At 46.3% G+C, this 19,387-nt stretch overlaps 1 protein-coding gene across 2 annotated transcripts in view; it reads right to left on the bottom strand.

Moving 5' to 3' along the window:
• Positions 1-19,387, bottom strand: part of SNX2 (sorting nexin 2) — a 416,319-nt gene that overhangs the window by 146,566 nt on the left and 250,366 nt on the right. The window lies entirely within an intron of this gene.

Below are 19,387 nucleotides of genomic sequence, written 5' to 3'. Positions count from 1 at the left end.
GGGGTGTGAGGGTGACGGGGTGAGGGTGTGTGAGGGTGTGTGAGGGTGAGGGGGTGTGAGGGTGATGGGGTGTGAGGGTGATGGGGTGTGAGGGTGATGGGGTGTGAGGGTGATGGGGTGTGAAGGTGATGGGGTGTGAAGGTGATGGGGTGTGAAGGTGATGGGGTGTGAGGGTGATGGGGTGTGAGGGTGATGGGTTGTGAGGGTGAGGGGGTGTGAGTGAGGGTGGGTGAGGGGTTATGAGGGTGAGGGGGTGTGAATGAGGGTGTGTGAGGGTGAGTGATGGTGGGTGTGGGTGAGTGATGGTGGGTGAGTTAGGGTGTGTGAGGGTGAGAGGGTGCTGCTTTGGAGGAGGGCATAAAAACATATGTCAGTGCCCATGGTCAAAGCAATTAAGATGTAATCCACCATTCTCCCCCTCTCCTGGACCCCATTCATATTCTAATCACAGTTTTCCCTTTCCCTACAAAACGCCAACTACTTAATAAGCCGGCCCACATTCCCCTCCCCAATACCCAGCTCTGGATGTTGCAAGGGAGGGAGGGAGGGAGGGATGGATGGATGGATACACACACAAACACACACACACACATTACAACTTTACTTTCTTAATAAATCATTGTCACTAGATCGTATTTATTAATCAAGTATAAATTCACTCACTGCTCTATCTCACACGCTCAGGAGCGTGTAAGATAGATAAAACATCTATGTAGCTTCTTAGTGGGCATGGTGTAAAAAGCATGATCCACATTTTTTGTATACTGACAGCTAGGATATTCCTACTGCATCTGACCCATGCTCGTTTAGAAGCAACCTTTATGCAACTGGGATAAGGGTTTATCTCCTCCTTAAACAAGCAAAGAAAAAGATGTCAGGCACTAAAACCATCTCAATTTCGTCCCGATGGCATTTAATCTGAAAGAGGCTGAGAGTATGCTGTTAGGGAGGTAAAAGCACATACAGAAACGGAAACTGTTTTTACTGACTATTATATAACAGACCAAGACTAAGTTCCTGTGTGTTTTTTTAAAAATGAAAGTGTAAACGAATTACCTCGAAGTGTACACTTTGTAGTGTGATAGTTTTGGTATGCTGTTGCAGCAGCGCTGACTATCAGCGTCTTGGCACTGCATGTCTTTCTTGCCGTGCCTCTCAATTTGTGCTGTTTGTGTTCATGAGTGGGTTCCATGAGCACTAAGAAGCTACGTTTGTGTTCAGGCATCTCGGTCAGAATGCTGCTTCCGCCCTGCGCCTCCTCGCAATTCACAGGGTTTCAATATCATCCCCATTGGCAGGGGATTAACGCTCCTTGAGAATTTGACACAGCCCAAGTACTGCTTGCATGGTCAGTGAGTGTGCTTTCACTGCTTGTGCTTTTGGTGCCAGGTTACTTTCTATTTTTTCTTCCAGCACTCCACTCGAGAGCATATTCTTGGAGGCTCTCTCTCTACCATCCTTCTTCGACCACCCACCCACCCTGCTGTTTACCGTGTTCTCTGCCCCTTCCTCCCCTCCTCGCCATGCTTCGTGCTGTTTGGCCCCAGTCGCTCTGGGCTTGCTTGCCCCACCCCTTCTTGCATTGTTGCCCCATCGTAATCGCTTGTCCCATCCCTCCTTCTCTATTGCCGCTTAACTGTTTGCCCTGCCTCGCCCATCCCCTGCCCTGTTGTAGCTTCCATGTACCCTCCATCACTGCTTGCGCATCCCCCCTCCCCATGTTGTTGGCCCGGCGTCGCTGCTCGGCCTATCAGCCACCCCTGTCTATGCTTTCCCTGTTCCCTCAGACCCATTTGCTTCTCCCATCACTATCGTTGTTTGCTCTCTCACCACCCTACCTGTTTTTTTCATTCCCCGTTTGTATTACCTCCAGATGAGGGGCAGCCTCGGCTGAGCGACTAGTAAACGATGCGGCGCCGTAGAAATGACAGACAAGAGACGAGCTAAGAGCCGCGGGAAACCGAAACCGAAACCTAAGAGCCGCGCGACGTGTAGACAAGAGCTGGCCACGCGCACCATTAAGAAGCATGGCAGAGTCGGATTCCGACGCGCGCGACCCAATCCCAAGGCGCGCGTCGGAATCCGACTCGGCCATGCGTCTTAATGGTGCGCGCGGCCACCTCTTGTCTCCACTCGTTAGGTCTCGGCTAGAAGCTGACACGATCGCTATAGTTCTCTGCGATAACGCACTTCGCGCGCTTCTAGCCGAGACCTAAAAAGGGCATTCTAACAACAAAATTGTGATAAACGGTTACTTGCACAGCAATAAATACAAATTATAGTCAACCATCTATAAAATATTAATCTTACTCTTTGTGATTGTTAACGGACACAAATTCATGTTGCCATAACGTTTTGACTGAATAGCAACATTAGAGGCTATACTAAAACAAGCATTGCCAGAGTCAATTGGTCTAACCTTTCATTTTGCCTGGCAGGAGTCGGAGCTGCGTTCACTGCCCGACCGGTCCTCGCCTGAATAGAATTTTGGATTGTTTTAACCTCTGTTGTTTTTTACTCTTTGAATAATAATCATTGAAGACCCTGTTTTTAAACGTTATTGCTGCTAATTCTCGCTAGTTTGCACACTTCCCTTACCTGAGGGGGCGGCCGTATTGGGGAGCTGTGGGTTAGCGGTCCAGTCGTCGCATGCTGCCTATTTAGGAGGCACGCTGACGCGGACGTGCTCGTTTGCCTGGCAGGAGTCGGAGCTGCGTTCAATGCCCGACCGGTCCTCACCTAAATATAATTTTGGATTGTTTTAACCTCTGTTGTTTTTTAATCTTTGAATAATATTCATTGAAGACCCTGTTTTTAAACGTTATTGCTGCTAATTCTCGCTAGTTTGCACACTTTCCCTACCTGAGGGGGCGGCCATCTTGGGGAGCAGTGGGTTAGCGGTCCAGTCGTCGCACGATGCCTATTTAGGAGGCACGTTGACCTGGACGCGCAGAGGGCGCACGCAGCGGGCGTGCCTAAGACAAGCCCATCTACGCCTGTCCGCGCTCTGACCGGGCTCAGGGCCAGTCCCCCTGGTCGTGATAATACAGATTATGGGAGATATTCAAAACAAGAGCTTTTGTGGCTAAGGCCTGGAGGAGGTCGGTTAAAATGTCCAAGGTATGCTTGTGATTTATCATCTAGGGGCCCTATGGGGGCCTGTGAACTTTGTGGCTATCAACTATTTAATTCTCAAGATCAGCTGGTCAGAGGTTACTATGATAAGTCTAATGAAGTAGTTGCAAATGATAAGCAATCTAAAATCAATTGTGTTCTGATAAATGCCAGGTCTCTGATCAAACACGCCACTGAATGTGCATTATTTTTAGAAGAAAAAAATATCAAAATCGCCTTTATCACAGAAACCTGGGCTGATCTTGCCTCGGGTCCAGAGTTGGTAAAAGCAACACCCCCAGGATTTCTATGTTTCACTCTGAAGAGGGGGAGGGGGGGGAAGAGGGGGTGTAGCAGTCATATACCCTGACACCATGAATCCCAGTTTCCATCCCGCTTCCAGCACTTTCTGTGAGGCACTCTCCTTTAACTTTGTCAGGGAGCAATATAAAAATTTTAAGGGGCTACTTTTCTATCGCCCTCCTGGCCCCTGAGCCGGGTTCCTGGAAACAATAAGCACCCTACTGGAAGACGGAATGTGCGCAGAATCATTTGTGGTATTAGGGGATTTTAATTTTTTCCCCAAAATTACTATGGACCCAGATACCATTAACCTTGATAAAATAATGGAGACTGGGGAACTGAAGCAGTTAGTGGAAGGTCCCACACATCTTAACGGGCATACCCTGGATGGGATTTTTTCCAACAATCCGGACCTTACTTGGTATAAAGCTCAACCCTTGGCTTGGTCCGACCATAGGGCTATAATTTGCAGGAATCAAAAACCCCTAAACCTATATCGAGGACCAAAAAGCTGCTGGAAAAAAGGATAAGGAAGGATTTAGATGGAGCCCAGTTAGAAGATGAATTAGAGAGCTCCTTTCTCCCACTCCCATTGGAGGTATACGAAGCCGTGGCGATGTATACAGACTGGTTTGACAATGCCTGTAAAAAATTGGTCTCTGTTAAAAGATGGACCCCCAAGCAGGCCAAACCTTCTGCCCCTTGGTATTCAGACAAACTGAAATCTCAGAAACTGGTCTTCAAAAAACTCGAACAGGTTTGGAGGAAGGACAACAAAGATATTGATAAAGAAACATACGAGCAAAGTCTTAAATGCTATAAAGAATTGTTGCTGGATACAAAAAAGCACTACTACTCGTGTGAAATTCTACGAGCGAAATCCAACTCCAAAGAATTATTTAAGACGGTTAAAAAACTTGCCTCACCTAACTCATCTGTGAGTGCTAGTAGTCCTGAACTCTGTAACAAGCTGGCTACTTTTTTCCAACATAAGGTAGAGTGCATATACTTAATTTTTTCGCCAGCCCAGAAGGGAGACGGAATTCTCCCCTCGGAAGTGGTGCAAACAGGACCAAATGTGGTGCCTGTATCTGATCACTTCATCCCTTTAGAAAGATCAGAGACCATTAAACTTCTGAACTCCATACGCTCAGGCTCCCCCATTGATCCTTGCCCAGTCTCGATTTAAAAAACTATTCCAGAAACAATAGGATCCACCCTACACCCCCTCATCAATAACATCTTTGCTTCTGGGTGCTTCCCCAAAGAGTGGAAGAAGGCGTCTATTCTTCCCTTATTGAAAAAACCTACATTGGAACCCGCAGACCCTAGTAGTTATAGGCCTATCTCGCGGCTGCCACTGCCAGCTAAAATCATTGAAAAGGCAATGAACATCCAGCTTAGTTCGCATCTTCAGATCAACCAACACAGTATGGTTTTAGACCCGAACATAATACAGAACTGGCTCTTATTAAATCCACAGAAGAAGTAAGGGAGGCGTTGGACGGTGGAGGGAAGGCTGTTCTGATTTTGTTAGATCTATCAGCTGCCTTCGACAAGGTCCATCACCTGGTTTTGATGGACCGTTTGTCAGAGGTAGGAGTACAGGGTGTGGCATGGAAATTGCTGTACTCTTTTCTCTCAGATAGATCACAGACTGTCGACCTGGATAATAACAAGTCGCATCCGCTCCGCCTTCCCTGTGGGGTCCCCCAGGGGTCCTCATTAAGCCCTACCCTTTTCAATATTTATATGATATCATTGGCTGGCCTTATAAAATCTTATGGCTTTCAGCTTACCTCGCACGCCGATGACACTCAAATAGTGTTATCATTCAGTGACGGCCAGGAAAAAATAATGGAATTGCGCTTTCACGATTGTATGAAAGAGATAGCAGGGTGGATGGCTTCTAAATGTTTGAAATTGAATTCTACCAAAACTGAGATCATTGTTTTTGGAAACAACCCTCACATTTGGACACCTGACTGGTGGCCAGCAGACTTGGGGAATTGCCCTTTGCCTACACGGAAAGCCAAGAATCTGGGAGTAACAGTAGACAATACATTGACATATAGCGATCATATCAGTGCGGTGGTTTCGGCCTGTTTCCTGATACTAAAAATTTTAAGGAAAATTAAACCCTATCTTTCAGACGGTAACTTCAGGATAGTGGTCACGTTCCTCGTTATGTCAAGATTGGACTACTGCAACGGCCTCTATTTGAATGCCCAAAAACAAGTCATCAATAGGCTTCAGATAGCGCAAAATGCAGCAGCCAGGCTGCTGTCAGGTACCCCCAAATTAGTTTCAGTAAAAAATTAGCTAACCAGACTACACCTGCTTCCGGTGAAGCAAAGGGTTCGCTTTAAGGCCTTATGTTCGGCCTTTAAGGCTCTTAACAGCTTAGGCCCTCACCACTTGAAGAACAAATTGAAGTGGTATGTTTCAGCCAGGACCCTTCTTCGACAGGAACAAAAAAGGTCCTAATACCCACTGTTAAAAAGACCTCCTGGGGAGGCAGGAGTTTTGTTGCAGGTACATCTAAGGCTTGGAATGATCTGCCATTCTATCTGAGGAATTCTTCGGACCTCTCCTTTTCAGGAAGGGGTTGAAGACATGGTTGTTTGATCCTCTCCCTACCACGGCCAGGCAATATATAGCACCAGTATTAACGTAACATAACATAACTTAGCTGCAAACAGGCCTTTTATTCCGGCCTTGGAGGCTAGTTTTGAAATCCCAGGGCCGCACCTCACATATCTGTCACGGTCCCGAGAGAGAAGAGAGAGAGGGCGGAGGAGAGAGGGGATAGAATAGAGAGAGAATGGAGGAGAGCGAGAGAGAGAGAGAGAGAGAGGTGGTGGAGAAAAAAGAAAGCAATCAGAGAGGCAGAAAAGAGAAGCGAATAGATGGATGGAGAACAATACAGTGCGAGGAGCAGAAGAGAATGGGCAGGTTTGAGCATTTATGCAAGGGCTATTTTTAGTTCCAAAGTCAGGCCTTGACTATACCCGCAAGCAATTGCCTTAGTTATTACTAGAGGTCCTTCTTGAGTCAGAAGCAACAGCTTGAAGTCCTTAACACGGCTACCGTCCTACAAAACCTCAAACATTCTGTCCAGCACTTTCTGTATAGTTTAGTACGTCACCTTATATATAACAGGTATGCCCAGATGTGGGAAACGTGCATATTGTGTTACTGGAAGCAAGGGCAAAACAGGTCATGGGTTGCATGTGTTCCGTTTCAGGGAAGACATGGCTTGGTAGTTTAGGCTGGACTGTTCCCATTGGAGCAAGGTTCAAGACTGATTTGCCTGCAGTTCGGTCAACAATAAGGTGGCATGGTGTGCAAAATAACGATGCACTGGGATGAAGACCCGAGCAATTACCAGTGAGTGTCATTAATTAATTCAATAGTTACATCCATCACTTTTTGTATAATTTAGTATGTTGCCCTAAGTGGGACGGGTATGTCCAGACATGGGACCCGTGCATACGGTGTCACTGAAACACACCTATACCCGGCTGATGAGCCCATTACAAGGGCAAAATAGGTCCTGGGTTGCTTGTGTTGTGGTCCAGGAAGGACCTGGCCTGGCAGTTCGGGCTGAAATGTTCCCATGGGGAACAGAGTCAAGACTAATCTGGATAATGTTTAGGTTTAAACTAGAATGGCAAGGTGAGCAAACAGACTATGGATTTAGTCCCAGATCTCTGTACTGGGGTTAATGTTTGACATTGTTCAGGATTCCGTCCGTCAATCGTTCTTTTTGCATTTGTGACCTCGAGTGGGACAGGTATGCCCAGATGTGGGCCTCGAGCTCACCATGCCAATGGATTCAAGCTAAGTTAGATGAAATGGGGTGATACCAGGAAACCAGTCCCAAGATGCTGGTTTCCTGTCCAGGGAGGGCCTGGCAGTTCAGGCTGGACAGTTCCCATGGGGAGCAGGGTCAAGACTGTTTTACATATGGCTGGGTTTAAACTGGAATGGCATGGTGGGCAAACAAAACGATGGATTAAGGCCCAGGTTTCTGTACTGGGGGTGAATGTTTCACATTGTTCAACATTCTGTCTGTAATTTGATCTTTTTGCATCAGTCTCACTATTGATGGTAGGCCTGCTGCTACCACTGGTAGAATCAGCCCTGATCTGAGGTGGATACTTTTCCTCCACGCCTTCCCTATTGCTTTCGAGAGGACTGGTGCAAGGCGGCTGTCTGTACCCAACACACCGCTTTTGCTGTCTCTGTCCTTTTTCATCTTTTCTAGCACTTCATCTGCCTTGGGGCCGAAGAGATGTTCTCCATCAAAAGGCACATTCAGAAGATGTTGCCGCAGTTCAGGTTCGAATCCTGAAATATGCAGCCACACACGTCTGCATAGTAGGATAGCAGAATTGATACCTCTTGCTGAAGTGTCAGCCACATCCAGTGCACATCTAATGGTCGCATTAAATACAAGTTCCCATTCGACGACTAAGTCATCCCCTTTCTTTCTATACTCATCTGGGAGGTCCATCTCATTCCATTGTGCTCGATTGTATCGGGAGAGCAGCCCAACAGACTTGGCATTGCACCAATTGTTGGCATTACCTACAGCCACCCTCTTCAGCGTCAATGCTCTAACTCACTTTGTTAGAAGGAGGTGCATCTTGTGTTGCTTGCGCTGCAGTAAGTTTCTGTGCGGTAGCCACCATTGAGGAATCTGGGGAAGGGTACCCCTAGAAGGTTTTATACTTCTCTAACCTAGGGGGTCAGTACCCTACTTTTGACTGGGTCCTTGAAAATCTCAGCGGGTGGTTTCAGCACTGACTTGATCATTAGTAGATATTGGAGACACTTTTCCATTCTCGATATAGGGTCCACCAAGAAGACTTCCTGCTCTGGTGTGACAGGCATATCCATCTTGTGGAATGCTGCAGCTCTCTGTATGACTACAATAAGTGGTTGTGCCATCTGGCGGAGATGGTTTATTGGGAATTGGCTCAAGATCTGGGTCATTCCTGTGGGTCGACATTATAATCTTCCCAAGGGTTGTCAAGGCTCCATTGGTAGTCAGAAGACCCCTGAAAATCATTCCCTGGAGAATATTGTTCTACACTTCCAGTGGCTGAATGTGTAGTTGACTGCAATGGGAAAGATTGTGCAGGTGAGCTGTGTGGTAGTGGAGGTGGTGGGGGGCTAGTGCTTTTGTTGACCATAGTCCTATTTTGGTGGTGGATGTATTAGAGGTTCCTTAAACTCTAGCTTTCTCTTTTTCGGAACAGTGATCTAGCCAGCTTGCGGATCACTGTTCTCTGCTGCAAATCAAGGACCTGTTACGGTCCCTTGATGATAAGGCCCTCCCCTTTCTTGGGTATGTGGTGTTTCGGGGTCACCCTGGACATCAGTGCCAAAATGTTATTGTGAGGGCTTTTCGACCACTTCTTCTGAAACTATTCTTTTGGCACCGATGGCTTGGATGTCGACTGCTTCAATGCTGAAGGCTTAGATGCCATGACTTACGGAGCTGGCGGTGTCTGGGAGTCTAAGATTTCAGGTACTCCTAGTTGCGCCCTCAAGGCAGCACTTTTTCCAACTCAAAATTATTACTTGTCAACTCTTCCTAAAAATACATGCAGAATTTTTAACTTTCCCCAAAATATTCCAGGACTGGTGTTAGACTAATACATAAACCTCCTGGTATATTTGGGGGAAAGTTGTCCTTTCCCCAATTATACTGGTCTGGAGTTAGAATAGTACATTTAATCTTTCAGTGTCTGCGATGGCTACTGCTGTCATGAGGGTGCAGTTCAAGGCAAGAAACATGAATGAGCGAGATTTCGGAGCCACAGCGCCATGTTTTTGTTTGTGGCTAGGAGGTCGATTAGAATAGAGAGGCCTTTTGTCCTTTCTCCGCCTTAAAGCCTTCTCTTGGTGTCGACCGGAACCACTAGGTGAAGGAGCACTAAAACCTGCTTCTCTGAATAGGCTGCTGGACTGATCCTCTCTAGGGCGTGGCTCTGACAACTCTTGTAGCCGTGTTTTTTGTGTAGGGGCTGAAAGAATAGCAATATTCTCAACCCGTGGTCCTGCCTCCATCTTTGGGCATGCAGATTTCTTCGGCTCGACGTTTCCGTTTACCTCAAAAGGAGATAGACAGCTGACCTTCTTCATCACTGGTTCCGGTGACGACATCAGAGTATCCAGATATGATGTAGTACATGCTACCTATCGAGTTGCCTCCCTTGTACAACCCTTTCTCATCAGCACCAATGATCTCCTCTCCCACTGACCCCTTCATTTCGGAAGTGGTCTCCATGCTGTGGCACGGTGACGTGCCTGACGGCATCTTAAGGTTTTTGGGAATTTGAACTGTTGACACGCTGCACAGTCCTATCTGTCATGTTCGGGAGAGAGAGACAAACTGCACACCAGGTGTTCACTGTTGTACGGGTCCGTTCCATCACCCCTCCCTGAATATTCTCAGTTTCTGATGGAAGATGCAGAGGGCTCTTCGAATCGGTTCTTCAACAACTGGTCACCGACGTGTATGCTGCGCCAGGATGTTGTTATTCGCCGACTGAGTCAGCTTCTCTGGATCAAGTAGGCCTGGAGAAGGGGCTTCGATAGCGAGCTACACCGTGCACGTCCAAGCCCAATGTAGGAGAAAAAGAATCTTAAGATGGAGCGGATGACCAACCGCATTACCTCGAAAGGGAGTCATCACTGGATCTCATGATTCTATAGACTTCTTCAAAGAGAAACGTGTTGTAAACCTCCGAACACAGGATAGAAGGCAGGAGTATGCACATGCTATGAATATTCGTTTAAACCAATACTATTAAATATGAAAATATACTGGATTCCATTTGTTATACTTCACTTATGAATGGTTTAAAAGGCAAAATTCGGAGCATTTTAGAAATTTCTACATGGGCAAGGGAAGTCCAAATTTTCTTGCACATTACACCAAACACCTAAATGCAAGGTGGATGGAGGTGTGGCTATCCAGATCTTAAGCAATACATCAAACATCTGACTGGCTACTATGCATAGGAGCATTTATAAACTATTGGACAATAAGGAAATTAGAGGTCTATAAACTGCTGGAAGTGATTTCTGCTGTGTATGCATGAAAATAGAAGTATACTGAAGTCTGAGATCGTTTTTAGACCTTCGGGGCACTTTGTTGGCTCCAACGGGTCAGAGTTCCACCATGTATGCCAAATGCACTTTATGACAGCTCTTTTCTTCTAAATTTAAAAAAAGAATTTATGCTGGGTTTTAGAATAAAGCAGAGTTTGCAATGTCTTGCACGTTTGGAAAAGTAGCAAGGTGATGAACATTAATTCTATGAAATTTACAAACAAAATTTTAACGGGGAAAAAGAAATTAGACTTTATGAAAAGAATAATTGCGGAAAATCTGTTTGAAATAGGTTTCTATAGTATACTTTTTATTAAAGCTTGATTTTTTAATAAACATTTGCTTTCAAATTTGTATCAAAGACAATTCTGCACTACATACAGAATGAGCAACAGAATTGGGTGTTTTGCTAGAAATTTCTTAATGTTATAAGCTTCTAAAAGTGAAGGTTTTATATTCTACCATTTAACAACTACTATATATCCAACACAAATAATTTTAGGTTAATACTGATGTGCGACTCTACTGTTAAGATTGTGACTAAAGGGAAGATGACTGCTGCCTGCCACACTTAGGGGCTGCAGATCTGGGGGGTGGTTAGCCCCAATGCCTCCGTGGCCCCAGCCTGCACCCATGCTGGGTGCTTGCAGGCAGGAGTAGGCCATTTTGATTTGTGAAAAAGACACTATATCTTGAGTAGGGTCAGAGGCCAAAGTTTATAGACACAACGGGATATGCAGCCCCATTACCAACTAGTTAATACACCATATATATCCCGAGGTCTAAAGGCAGACAAATAAAAAATATCTGAACTAACCAAAGCTCTAAAACAAAAACACAAAATGTGTACGGATTCCCATCACTCACCATTCCAGGTGACATGCTTCATCATCTGGGTCTCCTTTAACAGGGCTAGCACTCCACCCTAATGATGGAGGAGCCCAAGGATGTTTTACAAAATTACAAGTACAGATGTGAGCAGAAATGTTTTAGCAAGTATATGGGAAAGAAAAGTGCAGGTCAAAGATTGTGATGTGAAAGCTAAAATTGAAGCGTAATCAGACTCCATCTTTATTCATGTCTGATGCGAACAAAGATTAAAAACAGTGCAATGGGATAGTTTCTATAAATAGCCGTCCGCTAGTAATCATCGGTGAACATGTTTCAGCACCCCAAGGCAAAACTACACCCAGTGCTTTCGTCAGGACCTAATGGATATCAAATGCTACTGCAATATAAAGTGATGTAAACTCAAAAAAGTAAACAACATAAAGGATAAACTGTGAACCACTTTGCTCACAGTCACTATTCCTCGAACCTCTCAGGAGATCTAGAAGAAATGTAAGAGGTACATCATAGAGCTTTGGATAAAAGTATCAATTGTTATTAATAATCAAAGTGGCTAACATTAGCCATCAAATGATCCTTCAAAATAGGCTTAAAGAGTCCATCCAGCCTTACCTCAAGAGTATGGAGGAAAAACCTCACCCCACCTGGCAACAGCCCAGGAGAAAGGAGGCACCGCTCTGGGAAAGAAACAAAATACACCAAACCATAATTTATATGGTGAATTGTTCTCTCTCAACATTTAATAACACAGACCTAGTGTCCACGACACTAGCAAGAGCCCTCGCCGCTCGAACTTACTATCTCATCATGTCAAAATCGCCACCTTATACAAGGGGTGATATATGTTATGAACATATAGAACAAAGTATGTCATATTCATGGCTACATAACGAAAGTTTATACTTCTTGTAGCCTCTTCTAGAATGAGGAATCTGGTCCCAGCTATAGAGCACCTGATGTATTTGGTGTTCTAAGGACCTCAAAAAATTCCCAAAAACATAATCTCCTGGTGACTACTATAAGCTTCAATGTCACTAAGGTCCAATGTTGTTACTCACATTTAGTCAAACGAGCGAACCTTCTACATGGTTCTAGAGTAAGTAAAAACGGGTAAGAAATGCCGCCAGCAGGAATAGTACTTGCTTGTGTGTTGAGAGTTACTAGTACATCTCACACATTAGTTAAACATGAGTGGAATTCAAAGGGACAAACTAGCCCACAAATACAAAAATGAGGGAGTACTCTTACCTTTCCGTCTGTACCTCAGACGGTTGTCCAAGCCGTCGAGGAGGTACCGACCGGATGTAACAAAGTTGTATATAAAGCGTCAGGGTTGCCACAGATGCTTACTCCCATCTCCTCGCGTGATCTCGGCCGCATCGAGAACTCGTTGAGAGAGAACAATTCACCATATAAATTAAGGTTTGGTGTATTTTGTTTCTTTCCCAGAGCTGTGCCTCCTTTCTCCTGAGCTGTTGCCAGGTGGGGTGAGGTTTTTCCTCCATACTCTTGAGGTAAGGCTCGATGGACTCTTTAAGCCTATTTTAAAGGATCATTTGATGGCTAATGTTAGCCACTTTGATTATTAATAACAATTGATACTGTTATCCAAAGCTCTATGATGTACCTCTTACATTTCTTCTAGATCTCCTGAGAGGTTCGAGGAATAGTGACTGTAAGCAAAGTGGTTCACAGTGTATCCTTTATGTTGTTTACTTTTTTGAGTTTACATCACTTTATATTGCAGTAGCATTTGATATCCATTAGGTCCTGACGAAAGCACTGGGTGTAGATTTGCCTTGGGGTGCTGAAACATGTTGACCGATGATTACTAGCGGACGACTATTTATAGAAACTGTCCCATTGCACTGTTTTTAATCTTTGTTCGTATCAGACATGAATAAAGTTGGAGTCTGATTACGCTTCAATTTTAGCTTTCACATCACTATCTTTGCACTGCACTTTTCTTTCCCATATACTTGCTAAAACATTTCTGCTCACATCTGTACTTGTAATTTTGTAAAACATCCTTGGGCTCCTCCATCATTAGGGTGGAGTGCTAGCCCTGTTAAAGGAGACCCAGATGATGAAGCATGTCACCTGGAATGGTGAGTGATGGGAATCCGTACAAATTTTGTGTATTTTTTGTAGAGCTTTGGTTAGTTCAGATATTTTTTGTTTGTCTGCCTTTAGACCTCGGGATATATATGGTGTATTAACATTTTGATTTGTGGCCACTTTTTATAAACGTTGGGTACCTGGGTGCGGGCTCTGTTGCTTTGCTCCCACCTGGGTGGGACAGCTTTGTTTCTCTGCTCCCCCCCGGATGGAAACTAAGCAGTGTTCCTTTCTTCTGGTAGCGCAAGCAGGGAATCCGATTTGCACCCTGCCAGCACTCTCCCGGGTAGGAACAGTACAGTGTCCCAGGGAATGGATGGTTTGGAGTGGGGGAGCCGCACGGCTCCCCTCCCGCATTAAAAACTGCTTCAGGCCCAGGGGATGGGGTCCCCGGGCCACAGGCTGGCATGTGGAGGGGGGGCCCACACACACATTATATAGTACCCAGGGGCTGTGAAAAGTCTTTTTTTTCCATAATAAGTTTGACACCCATTAACAGATTTGCATACAACTTTCCAAAAAAGTACCTCCAAGTTCGGTTCTTCATGGAAATTTTCCAGTAGATCTGTTAAGCGAGGGCCAAAAACGGGGGAATTCCAAAAGTCTCATTTCCCTTTTGACCTTCAATAGGATTCTTTAGTCTTAACTACAGACAAAAAGGGCTGAAGGGGGTTATATTTAACATGGCAAGCGAGTAAAATTTTACTCAAGGAAGTGACTTTGCATGGTTTGGTTTAAATCTGTTCAATAGTTTGAGAAATTAGTGTTTAAAAGGTGTTCTAGGCTGAACACGAAGAGGTAATATGAAAAAAAAATGATTGACAGTTGGAAAGGTGCATTTTGGATTTGTCTATAACCTGAGCGATGTTTGACAAATTTAATGATGTGCTGGTAGGGAAACATCACTTACAACGCAACTTTTACCACACAATGCTTTTACATCGCAGCTTTTACAACGCAAACCATTACAACGCATTGCGCTGGGGGGCGCTATAGGATAGGGAATAAGTTTAATTTACTGTCCAACACCTTCCCTAGTGTCCATGGGGACTGGAGTTGGAATAGTAAATTAAACTATTCACTATCCAGCACCCCAAAGCGCTATGCGTTGTAATGGTATGCGTTGTAAAACTCGCGTTGTAAAAGCATGCGATGTAAAAGCATGCGTTGTAATGTCGTACATCCGTGCTGGTATGCTAAGCAGTGTGCTCGCTTATCCTTTTTGTGATTTATCACAAACTACAAAACTGTTGTAAAACAATAGAAAGGAAAAAAAACACCACCACCACTCAATGTCATACTACAAAGGACACACCATGATCTAGAAACACTCCTGTGTAAGAATGAATATGCTACTTACCAGTATGCATCTGTTCTTGGCATGTAGGGCTGCTGACATTCATATCTATAGCATAGATCGCCGCCTAGTGTTGGGTCCGGATGATTGCACATTGTTGTCCTGGAAGAGTCTTCGAAGTATCACGAGATAGGTGGCTCCTTCCCTGGACTACAGTGCGCATGGGCATCGACTCCATCCCCAGATTCTTTTTAGCCATTGTGGCGAAGATGGAGTAACAGTGTGAGCGATGACCATGCTAAGAGTAAGTTTGAATTCTGCAGCCGCTACAGGCGCCGGGGAGGAGGGCGGGCGATATGAATGTCAGCAGCCCTACGTGCCAAGAACAGATGCATACTGGTAAGTAGCATATTCAGTTCGAGGCATGTGGGCTGCTGAATTCATATCTATAGCATAGAATAAATAGCAGTCCCTCCATTAACGGCGGCCGCCAGTGCCAGCTGCAGACGTTTGAAAAAGTGTCTTAAGAACAGCCTGCCCTACAGCTGCTTGGAGTGCACATCTACACAGTAGTGTTTAGTAAATGTGTGTGGTGTAGACCATGTGGCTGCTCTACAAATGTCTTCCAAAGGGATATTACCAAGGAAAGCCATGGAGGCCCCCAACTTGCGGGTGGAGTGGGCTCTGGGGGGGGACCGTTAAAGTGCGCTTAGCCTTGTGATAGCAAATTTTAATACACTTAACGATCCACCTGGCTATACCTGCTTTGGAAATTGGGTTGCCTTTGTGCTGGGCCGAAAAGGCAACAAAGAGTTGTTGTGTCTTCCTAAAATTTTGGTTCTATCGATGTAGTACATCAAAGCTCATTTGACGTCAAGAGTGTGGAGCATTCTTTCGGCTACCGTATCTGGGTTTTGAAAGAACGCGGGCAGTTCAATGGTCTGATTGACATGGAACTGTGAAACCACCTTAGGAAGAAATTTAGGGTTAGTGCGCAGCACCACCCTGTTCGAGTGAATTTGTATGAATGGCTCTTGTACAGTGAGCGCCTGGAGCTCACTAACACGTCGCAGAGACGTAATGGCTATTAGAAAAGCCACTTTCCATGTTAAAAACGGAACCTCGCATGAATGCAGAGGCTCAAAAGGTGGGCCCATCAGCCTGGTGAGGACCACATTAAGGTTCCATACAGGAGCTGGCGGGGTCCTGGGAGGGATGACTTGTTTCAGTCCTTCTAGGAAGGCTTTAATGGCAGGCACTCTGAAAACGGAGAGATGCTGCCTGTTTTGGAGATAAGCTGCTATGGCGGATAAGTGTATCCGAATGGAAGCATATGCCAGCTTGCATTTGTAAAGATGTAACAAATAACAGATGATGTTGTGAGTGGATGCATCTAGCGGGTTGATGTTGTGTTCCGTACAGTAAATGACAAACCGTTTCCATTTTGCTGCATAGCAGGCTCTGGTGGTGGGCTTCCTTGCCTCTCGTATGATATCCATGCAGTCGGGAGGTAAGTTAAGGTAGCCAAATTCTAAGACTTCAGGAGTCAGATCGCCAGGTTGAGCTGTTGCGGGTCTGGGTGCTGAATGTCGCCATGGCTCTGCGTCAAAAGTCTGGGCGTGAGGCGCAGCCTTTGATGCGGTACCACGGAGAGTTCTAGAAACATGGTGTACCATGGTTGGCGTGCCCACGTTGGAGCAACCAGGATGAGTGTCATCGAGTGTTGCTTTAGCTTTCGTGCCACCAGCGCTATGAGAGGTGCTGGGGGAAAAGCGTACGCAAATCTGCCTGACCAGTTCATCCATATCGCATTGCCCTGCAACTGTGGGTGAGGGAACCTGGCGGCAAAGTGTTGGCATTTTGCGTTTTCCCTTGTGGCAAACAGGTCTATCTCTGGATGACCCCACTGCTGGAAGTACGGGTGGAGTACTGATGGATGTATCTCCCACTCGTGCATGTGGTGGCTGTACCTGCTGAGCAGATCCGCCATCTGATTGTCCTTGCCCGGGAGGTGTTCCGCCATGAGGAAGATGTTCCTCTGAATGGCCCACTTCCACATGCTCTGAACCAGATGAGACAACTGTGGAGAGTGTGTACCTCCCTGCTTCTGAATGTAGTACATGGCTGTCATGTTGTCTGTCCGGATCAACACGACTTTGTTGCACAGATGTACTTTGAATGCCTTTATCGCCATGAAGATTGCCAGCAGTTCTAGGTAGTTGATGTGCATCTTCTTTTGCTGCGTCGTCCATAGTCCCTGCACCGTGTAGTGGAGTACATGAGCTCCCCAACCCTGGAGAGATGCGTCCGACGTCAGGATAAGTTGTGGCACAGGCTCCTGGAACGGTCGGCCCTTGCAAAGGTTGTGTGGATTCTACCAATGCAGAGAGTTGTATGCCCGACCGGTCACCAACACTAGGTTCTTTAACTGTCCGTGAGCCTGATTCCACTGACGTGCTAAGCACTCTTGAAGCGGACGCATATGTAGCCTCACGTGCGGGACTATGAAGATGCAGGAGGCCATCATGCCGATCAACTGCATGAACACTTTTGCTGGAAGCGAGTGTTGCGGTCTGAACTTCTGGATGAGCGACTGAATGCTGTCGATCCTCACAGAATTCGGCTGGGCCGTGCCCGCCAGAGTATCTATCGTCGCGCCCAGATACTGCCGCACATGGGCTGGCTGAAGGTGTGATTTGGGATAATTTAGTGAGAATCCCAGTCTGTGAAGAAGGTGAATGGTGTGGGACATGTTGGCGGCGCACAGCTGGGCCGACTTTGCTTGGACAAGCCAGTCGTCTAGATAAGGGTAAACGTGAACGTTCTGCCTCCTGTGGTGCGCAGCCACTGTCGCTAGGCATTTTGTGAACACCCTGGGCACCGTGGTCATTCCGAAAGGGAGGACCTTGAACTGATAATGCCGACCCTGAATGGTGAATCTGAGGTATTTTCTGTGTGATGGATGTAGTGGAATGTGAAAGTATGCATCCTTGAGATCCAAGGTTGCGAGGAAGTCTCCCTGGTTGAGCAACGGAAGAACTTGCTGCAGCGTCAGCATGTGAAAGTGTTCTGAGAGAATATACTGGTTTAGGGGTCTGAGGTCCAGTATGGGTCTGAGGGACCCGTCCTTCTTCGGGATTAAGAAGTACAGGGAATACACTCCTGTGCCTTCTTCTTCCACCGGCACGAGCTCGATTGCCCCTTTTTGCAGCATGACAAGTACCTCCTGCTGCAATAAGTGCAAATGCTCTGTGGACATAGGACGGTGTTTTGGTGGCATGTTGGGTGGAGTGGATGTTAACTCCAGACAATAACCGAACTGGATAAGTTTCCTGACCCACCTGTCTGTGGTGATGGATTTCCAGGCTGGCAGGAACTGCTGGAGTCTCCCCCCGACAGGTGTTGTGTGGTCGGGGGGCAGTGGCAGGGCGTCACTGTTTGGTGGTGGCAAAGGAACGGGAGTTGTTATTTCCACGGCCTCTGCCCTCGGCACTGATGCCCCGATAGCCGCCTCTACTCTGCTTGGTGTAAGAGGACTGCGCCCCACCTTTAGTGTATTGCGTTTGCTGGGACATCTGGCCTCTGGAAACACCTCTATTGCCTGAGCGACGAAAAGTACTGCCCCGAATCTGTTGGGTCTGGAGAGCTCCCATGGACTTTGCAGTCTCGGTATCCTTCTTTATTTTTTCCAGTGTGGTATCCACCTCAGGACAAAATAACCTATCAGGGTTGACCGGCTGATTGAGGATGGTGGTTTGTGTCTCTGGCTTGAAACCGGAGATTCTGAGCCATGCCTGACGTCTCAACATCACACTGGTGTTAATGGCCCTGGCCGCGGTGTCCGCCACGTCCAGTGCACATTTAATAGAAGCGTTGGAGATGAGCTTCCCTTCATGAATGAGCATTTCCGCTGCCTCTTTATACTGATCGGGGAGATGTTGTAACAGGGTCTCTAGTGTGTCATAGTGCGCCCTGTCATATCTGGCCAAGAGTGCCTGAGTGTTTGAGATACGCCAGATATTGGCTGCTTGAGCCGCCACCCTCTTTCCCTGATGCCTCCAGCACTTTAGATTCCTTGCCTGGGGGAGGAGCATCACCAGTGGTTTGCGAATTCGCCCTCTTCCGGGCATTAGAAACGACCAGAGAGTCCAATGGCAACTGGCCCTTGATGTAGGTAGGGTCGCCAGGTGCCGGCTTATATTTTTTTTCAATTCTAGGGTTGACCACCCTGGCACGTGTGGGTTCTTTAAAGATGTCTGCAGCATGTTTGAGAACCCCTTTCAACATTGGGAGAGTTTTGACAGTCTTTTCTGCCGTGGAAAAGGTATCAAAAAGGAAGTCCCCGTCAACAGGGTCAGTGTGAAGCTGGACGTCGTGGTTTTTAGCCGCCCTCTCAATGAGAGCATTAAATGCCGCAGAATCCTCAGTAGGAGATGTTTTGACATTGTACACCTGAGTGTCCGGGGTAGTTTGCGGATCCCCTGGGTCCCCTGCAGCTGCCCAAGAGTCCTGGTGATCCTCAGGATCAGTGTTGTCAGGAAAGTTATACTCTTCGTCATCACCTTCCCCAGTCTCCAC

Source organism: Lissotriton helveticus, chromosome 2_1, assembly GCF_964261635.1.
Source record: "Lissotriton helveticus chromosome 2_1, aLisHel1.1, whole genome shotgun sequence".
Taxonomy (NCBI): Eukaryota; Metazoa; Chordata; class Amphibia; order Caudata; family Salamandridae; genus Lissotriton; species Lissotriton helveticus.
The sequence above is the reverse complement of the archived record's forward strand: the minus strand, read 5'-3'. Positions and strand labels throughout refer to the sequence as shown.